Here is an 8,513-nt window from a genome sequence, read left to right as displayed (position 1 = left end):
GATGCCGATAAGGGCGAGGGGCGGTGGGAGGCCGGGCTCGGGAGGGATGGCGAGGGCGAGGGCGAGGGCGAGGGCGGGCGGGGCGCGTAACCGACATCGCGTCGCCTGCACGCGCGGGGCGCGGCATGAGAGGGGAAGCGAAGGAGAGAGGAGGGAGGGGAGAGCGCGAGCCGGTCGAGGAATTGGATGGGAGGGGGCGGGCGGTTACGGCAGCGAGCTGGATTGGCAGGAGGGAGGCCCAGCTCCCGCCTCGCCGGTGCGGCCGACGCGCAGCCCAGAGCCCCGCGGCTGGCCGAGGAGGAGGAGTGCCTCCTCCCAATCTCTCACCGATTTCTGCTTGGAAGCGGCCCCAAGTGCCGAGCTGCCGAGCGGAGCGAAGCTCCATCTCAATTTGTGGAGTTCCTCCCCGTTGCCGTTGCCGTTGCCGGGCGACATTTGAATTTGAACTGAAGTCTGTCTAGATAGTATCTATAGGCCTGTCATGTACAAAATATCCTACATCTCCGTGTGTCGGGATGGCTAGCCGCTTTGAGCTTATCTCTCTCTTTGACTCAAGGGGGCAAGGGTTCGACGCCTGCGCCTCGCCATCTCTCTCTTTATCTTCTTTTTTATATGGTCTTTCCCTCTTTTTCTGTTGTCTTTTTTTTGGCCAATCTTTTTCTGTTGTCTTTCTTTTCGTTTATCTACTGATTTTTTTTCTTGCAAGCGGTTTATCCATTCATCTTGCACGAGCACCTGCTCGCTTTGAAAAAACAGTGAAATCTGCTATCTGAAGTAAATTGCCCTCTACTTGGTGAAGAACTATTGCGTTGCTTTGCTGGGTCAGTTTTAGTTTTGCCTGATATTCATATAATATGTGTACGTAGTGGTGAATTATAGGGAATATCACAAATGTGAGGATTCATGTACGCATGATGCCCAACTTTTATATCCAAAACTCGTTCGTATACAGAAAAGATGCAACTGCTACAACTCCCAAAGTGAGAGAACAAGGAACAGCAATACGCAATTACTTTACACAGTGTGTTTCTGACAATAAAATAAAATTAACATGACCATCTCTTTCACGGAAATGCTTCTGTCAAGCCAGATAATTGTATATCTGGGGGTTACTCCGGTCTCTCTCCAGGTACTCCCTGTCGATTAGGCTCTCTATTCTCTTCTTCATATCCGCTGGCTTAATCGGGAACTTGAGCTGAAAGGGGGGAAATGGAGACCAGATACTAGGTCAAATTGCTGGGCAGGGAAAAGGGTGCAGGGAAATCATGTCAATCACTCCGAGTGTTACCTGCTGGAAAAGCTCAGTTATTAGAAGGGTGTGGCTGAGAGTTTTCCTCGTCTTCATAATTCGAACTATGGCTGCATCAACCTGCATATAATAAAGAGAACCAGGTCAGGTTATGCTTTGAGATTGTAAGACACCAAAGACATGACTGGCAATCAGATTTCTACAGAAAGACTTTTATACAGAGGACTACCTTTCCTACCATAAGCAATAAAGCACTATAATATCAGCAGAGCAAGCAAATGTAGAGCATAATAGCTACATCGACCATGCAACTACTAGTCTTACAGGGATAATTGATTGTGTATTTATCTGCCTATTCTGACAGTTAAACCACAAAAGTTTCTGTTTGCAAGTTCAGTCACCTGATACTGACGATCTTGAAATACTCTCTCAGTGGTGCTTGTGTTTTCTTCTACTGTTTCCTTCATCTGAATTGCATTCACCTGCAAATACAGAACAGCACCTTAGTTACACACTTAAACTCGATGCCATCTGAAGTTGCCCTTCTCATCCAAAGAAAATTAAGGGGAAATATACCTTTATGCGATAAAGGGGAGCACTAAAATCTTCATTAAATACGAATTCGTCCTTATCATCTATATCTCGTCCTTTTGGTGTCTGAAACACAAATGATGATTAACCAAGCTGCATGCCGAAAATTTGTCAAAGACAAACAAAAGAGTCACACCTTTTGGAGAACCCTAACTTTGCCACATGCAAGTGACTGGAGTGTTCTTCTCAATTCTTTATCCTCAATACCAGTCGACTCCTTTATGTCGACAAAGCTTAGCTTTTGTGCATCGTTGAACAACATCAGGACTACACTCTAATAGAAGGAATAAAATCGGAGTTTAGTTATTGCTCTCAGATAATTACCACATGATAAACCACGAGAGGGGGAGGGGGCAATAATCCAACCTGAAATAGTGACACTGCAAGTTCCTTTCTGCCTTTGGGGAACTCTACTTTTAATACACAATGACCCAAAGAATTCTGCCACATTAGACGCCTTCCACTGTACTTGCTCAAATAGAACTCTTTAAATATATCCTGTCAAAGAGAAGGGTTCAAAAACAGACTTCAAATTTGCTGCGACCATGTCAAGTCAGCCCAGACTAACCTGATAGACATTGAGTTCATGTGGGAGCTTCACATCCATCGGTGGATATGTCGGCCAGTAGCTGCAATTCAACTGATTTATCAGAACCGCATATATATGATCAAGACAACATCAATGATTGCATGTTAGTATGCTCCGCAAATGCTAACACTAATCCATTGCATTCAGATACCAGCTACATGATCTTCTTATAATAAAGCCCATACAAGTAACAGTTTCAGACTCAGACTTTAGACAACTGTCATATCAATGGAATGTGCTTCTTACAATGCATGTAAATGTGAGGGCAAAGGTTACTTACCCTGTTGTAAGCACATGTACACTCATTTCAATGCCAGTCGGAAGTTTTGTCCTTGCCTGAGATGATTGCTTGAAAGAATCATTTATTTCTTTGGATAATTCAATGTCCTGTGAACCAAATTGAGATATGAAGAAATTATTATATATAGTATAAATGGATATAGTATATAAGCAAGCATCAGAAGAAGACAGGACAAAAGAGAATCGTCAGTGACAAAAACTATGCTACCTTGAACATTCCCTCTAGTTTGTTGGTAAATTGACTTCCGCACTCAGTTTTAAGCTGCAAACAGCAACATGTTGCTCAAATACATCATTATAATTTGGATCACATGTAAAATAGTAGCTTAACCCTCGGATAAGAAATTATTACCTTTGTAATCATTGATTTCTCAGCATCTATAGATGCGCTCTTTCCCAGCAGCAGCCTCTTAGCTAGATCCTTCTTGTAGAATGCCTCAAATACATCTTTTCCCTGTCCATGATGAAAATACACTTATTTTATTTACACTAGAGAATAAAGGGATGTACATTTAGGTTTGTTACATTTAATTCTCAGTTAACAGTTCTTTGCAGTGATTATCACATTATGTACTAGTAGTTTTAGGGCCTAAGCTCTGTAATGTACGTTATGGGCCATCTTGGAATTTGGCCTAGCATCACCCTGCCTGGGAAGGCCCAATTATATCACCTTTGAGGGTAGGGCTTAAACTCATTTAGGTATCGATTTGTACATGTTGCATCTTAGATATCTGAGCTCCTAGCTCATCAGACCGCAGCCTAGTTAAGCTATGTTCTGAAGACATGTGTGTCAAAAGAAACTGGGATGATCTCTACATTTTTCCTCAATTGATATGAATTTGCTTTCAGTCAGGCTCAGCCCAACCAGTTCCATGGATATAATTGCATCAAATAGCTCAAAGACTTACTTGTATAAATCGGAACAGAACCAAAACTTTGTCGAGTATTCCCTCCAATTCTTCTTCTGAAGTACCTTTATTTCCAGCTCGAAGTTTCTCATCGAGAAACTTTGCGATCAATTCAGCCGGTCGATTCTGTTGTTAGGGGACAAGCTGTCAGCCTTAATCTTTTGAAAAGAAAACATAGGAGACAGAAATTATAAGTACACTAATTTGGGTACTCAAGAGTCTTAAGACCGACATACAATTTTACCCAGTTAACAATGTGATGAAAGAACATGCGCATCAAAATGCATCACATAAAATCCAAAATCATGCTTTATGCCTATCAAATCTCACAACTGACTGAAAAAAACGGCAGCCCAGTGCACGTAGCTCCCGCTTGCGCAGAGTCCGACCACTTTGGGTCTTCTGACCGCAGCCTTTCCCTACATTTCTGCAGGACGCTATTTCCAGGACTTGAAACATAAAGCGTGCTGTACAAGACTAAAAGTATGACCCATGTTTGTAAATTAAGCAATTGTAGGATTTAGCAAGGCCCAAAAGAGAAGATATGACAGGAAAGACAGCACACGAACATTGTGACACTGCATTCAAGAACAGATACCCCATGGAGCTCCATTTTGCCTTGTACAAACTGCTGCAGTGCGGTAGAGCATTGTATGTGTAACAATACTCCCGTCTAAAAAAAATTACTAACACATCACTATATCCATAAATTAACCGTAATAATATATATTAGCAAAATTAGAATGATATGGAAGCATCTTTCTTCAAGACGAATGGAATACCATTATTTCCATATGGGTTATTACATATTTTACATACATTAACCTACCAACGTTTCAAATGCTTGAAAGCGGATAACAACCAATATCTGGTGACAGGGTTACTGAGGACGATTCTTGATGACAGTCTTTTGACTCTATGCTACTACTCCCTCCTGTCACAGATTTTTTATGCTTGATATTCAGTTTGAGATACAATTTTACCATCAAATTTTTATCAGTATTTTACTACTGTGAAAATTCAAGACATGTATAAGAAAACATTATTTATTGCAAATTTCATCGAACAATTCCCATACAAGTACCCAGCTGTATAGTAATAGACGAGAGAGAAGAAAATGCTGACCACAACTTCCCATGATGATTGGAAAGAGTAATAAATATTTGACCAACGAACAATAAAAATAGAAGAAAAAGAACTATTACATCAAACTATATGCATGACAAGATATCCACTTAGTACTCAACAAAAAGAAATACATATAATGAAGCAGAATGGTAAAATCTGGCCCACCTGGCGTAGATTGATAAGATGCTCGAATGACTCCTTTATAGTATTGGAGAAAGCCTCATTTTTGGCAAAACTTTCTTCCAATATTTTATCAAGGGATGCCTTAAATTCCAGAAGAAAGGGAACCAAATCCTTGTCTTTCTCTTCATCCATGATAATGCCCTGGCCTGTGCCCCGGATATATAAACTAAGTGCTTGCTTTAGCATCTCAATGGCATCAACCCTCTGAAAAAGGGTGTACATCCTTGACAGGTCCGTTACACGATTTGCTTCCATAAGCACTGTAAATCCCTGAGACCCCACACATAAACGCCAAGAAACACAAAGATTCATAAGTGGAGAAGCAGCTAAAATAGATTAGTTGCATAATAAAAATAATACTGAGAAAGTGAACATCCTTATTGGTTTATCGATCTTATAGCCAACAAGAATACTGTTCTACCATGCTTGTTCAGGCTACTTGCCACAAAAAAGGTCTTACGATTCTAAAAGCAGATGCCCACCTTCTCAATAATTGCGGATGTGTGTCGCTGTAGCAATTGTTTCTCTGTAGTTGCTATAAGTGGCTTCCTCGTGTTAGCTTCCAAATACAGAATGCACCTATCATGTTCTTCTTGCAACCTTGACTGCATTAACTCGCATGCAATACCATCAGTTGCAAGCTACCTGACTTTCATGGTTCAGTATGAACAAAGTACATGGAGAAGAAAAGAAACCAATCATTACCTCCGCGTGCTTTAGATAATCTGGAATATCAGACTGCTGCAAATATTTGACACCTTCAGTAGCATAAAACTCAGAGGTGCATTCAAGAAAAGGCTTTTCGAATGTCTCGGAATACATTCCAAGATCAGTAAACATCTTCAGAAGATGACTAAGTAATGTCTTATCTATTGCTTCACCAAGCCTGATCAGGAAAGAATAATCTTTGAATAAACAGTTTTCCAGGGAAAGATAAAATAAATTGATAAGAAATTTTAATTGCAGTGATCCTCTATTACATATAATAGAATAATGGATTTCAACACAGATTCTATGACCAGGAAAGAGAAGACAAGTACATTCCTGCACAGGCTGGTGTTAGTTTATTTGATGAGCATGCATATAACAGATGCAGTGACAAAAATCCAAGTGAATCAAAACATGAGAACGCGATGAGAGAGACATAATACATTCAGTAACCGTATTTAGCCTTTACCCATTGACATTAAGATGAATTTGGATCACAATAAAAAAAGTATAGGCCACACATTTGTTAATCTGGAATTTTCCCATATTGAACACATGCATCATTAAGCATTTGTGTTTTTTCACTTGCATTAGTAGCAGTGTGAACCATGATACGAATCATTCGCCTGATCCACATTTTTCACAGAATAGATATTCCAATTAAAGGGGTGATAGTAGGATTTAATGATCACAAAAAGGATTGTTGCTTAGGATTCATCAAAAAAAATACTACACAATCATATGGTATGTGGGGATATGATAAATATATTATTAAGTTGACTATAGTTGAAGTTAAGTTAATCAAAACCAATCAAATATAAGATGAATCCTACTTCAGATACGTACGCTGGCAACACTGCGGATTTATTTGAAAGCAACAGACATCTGGTTATATAAGAGAACCTATGCCGGGTGTAGGTCAGTAGTAGTTCATCTCCACACATGTACACACACACACACCTGATCACCAGATTTCTATATATAGCACAAGAGCTTGCAACAGAATAGTAGGCATACCTCTCGCTCTCAATCAATCTTAAAAGACCAGTGACGGTTTTGTGTTCAATCTCCGGAGACAATGATATATGCTTGCGGAACAGCTGCAACCCCATATCCCACACTGAAGAAAGATTTGCAACATTCTTGACATATTTTACATCAAGAAGTAAAGCGATACCACGGATAATCAACATCTGATCACAAAAATCTTGCCATGTTCTTTGCACCAACGACAAAAATACAACCAGGTCTGGACTTTGACCCACTAATGCTGAGATTTTTGCTGATATATGTATTTCGCATTCTTTCTTGACTCGCTCGTATAAATTTGCCCCTAGCTTGTGTAGACAGAGATCACCAGCTGCCTATTGTGAAGAAAAAAATTCCAGGCTTAAAAATTAACGTGGGAGCATCAGACCTTATGGGGTAAACAACAAGGAATAACCTGATAAAGTTTCTCAACATCGCAGGAAAGCTTCTGCTTGAGAAATATGGCTGTAATGGCATCCTTCAAAATTGCCCAAGTATCTTCCTCAAAGTTTTTGGGTAATTTTGGCTGACCTATACATGAAAAGCAGATGGATGATATAACATACTCCCTCCGCTCCAAAGTATAAGGTGTACTGATTTTTTTCAAAGTCAAGCTTTCCTAGGTTTGACCAAGTTTATAGAAAAAATATCAACATCTAAAATACGAAATAGAAAAATTAAAGGACAAAACCAGTGCTAGAAGCCCCCGCACCAATACCAGATAAATAGAATATGGAAAATTATTTCATGATGCATGCAATGATATGATTTGATATTGTAGATATTGATTTTATTTTCTTTCTATTATCTTGGCCAAAGTATAAATGTTTGATTATTAAAAGAAATACAGCTTATATTTGGGGGGTGGGGGGGTGAACAAAACAGAAAAGTATTGCATCGGGAAGCCTAATTCAGACTACAACTTTAAATATGTGACATTTATATGAACTAAGGTTGCAGAAAGAGCCCCGACAGCCCGTTATCTGAGAAAGAACATGAAAAATAACAGAGATTGAAGATTGAAGAACCACTAAAATCCATGGTGGAGAATACTGGACAGAAATAAGAAGGTTGAAGGTTGCATAGGCAGTGTTAAGTTTTATTCAATAAACAGAAAGAGACACGATGTTTCTTGAGAATATAATACTGGAGATGCCAAGACTAGCTACCGATGAACGCTGGCAGTCATGCCCGCTAATAATGCTAAAGGGAGTGTGTGTTGCACATACAATCTAGCTAGAAGGCCAGCTGACATCATAGCAGTCATCAACCAGCCAGACTCACCCTTCAAGTGCATCAAGAACAACAGAAGGCCACATCTACTGCAGAAAATCTGCCAGCTCAAATACAACCAAGCAGGCATCAACCAGCCACACTCGGTCTTGAAATGCATCAAGAACAACATAAGAGACACATTTACTGCAGCAAATCGTTGTCATACACTCACATCCAGTAAGAATCAATTATAAACAATCACTGCGAATTTCACATGACATAGACATGTGCAGAGCCCCTCGAGATAAAAAGCACTGCACAGATCTAGCTAATTTTATTGGTGCAGGCAACTAGATACATAGGCACGCCAATTAGGGAAAACCAATACTGACTAGTGAAGTTACAACTTGGTGGTCCGTTTGTGGGGAACAACTGAGAAACACCGCCAGTCTCTTGCTACTAGAGGAATTTAAACTCAAGTAGGCTCGCAAAGTAAAATGGATGTAGTTAGTCAGCAAGTGAACTCAACAACAGAAATAACAGGTTACCCTTCAATTGGCACAACAAATCTACACTCCCCTGGATGATATCCTGCAGAACGAATCCATGGGGG

General features: G+C 40.0%; 1 pseudogene; it reads right to left on the bottom strand.

Annotated features, from left to right (window-relative positions):
• Positions 1 to 894: 894 nt before the first annotated feature.
• LOC119303455 lies at positions 895 to 7,214 on the bottom strand (annotated as a pseudogene).
• Positions 7,215 to 8,513: the final 1,299 nt, after the last annotated feature.

Source organism: Triticum dicoccoides, chromosome 5A (genome assembly GCF_002162155.2).
Source record: "Triticum dicoccoides isolate Atlit2015 ecotype Zavitan chromosome 5A, WEW_v2.0, whole genome shotgun sequence".
NCBI lineage: Eukaryota > Viridiplantae > Streptophyta > Magnoliopsida > Poales > Poaceae > Triticum > Triticum dicoccoides.
Note: the sequence above shows the minus strand (reverse complement) of the source record. Positions and strands in the feature narration are given on the sequence as shown.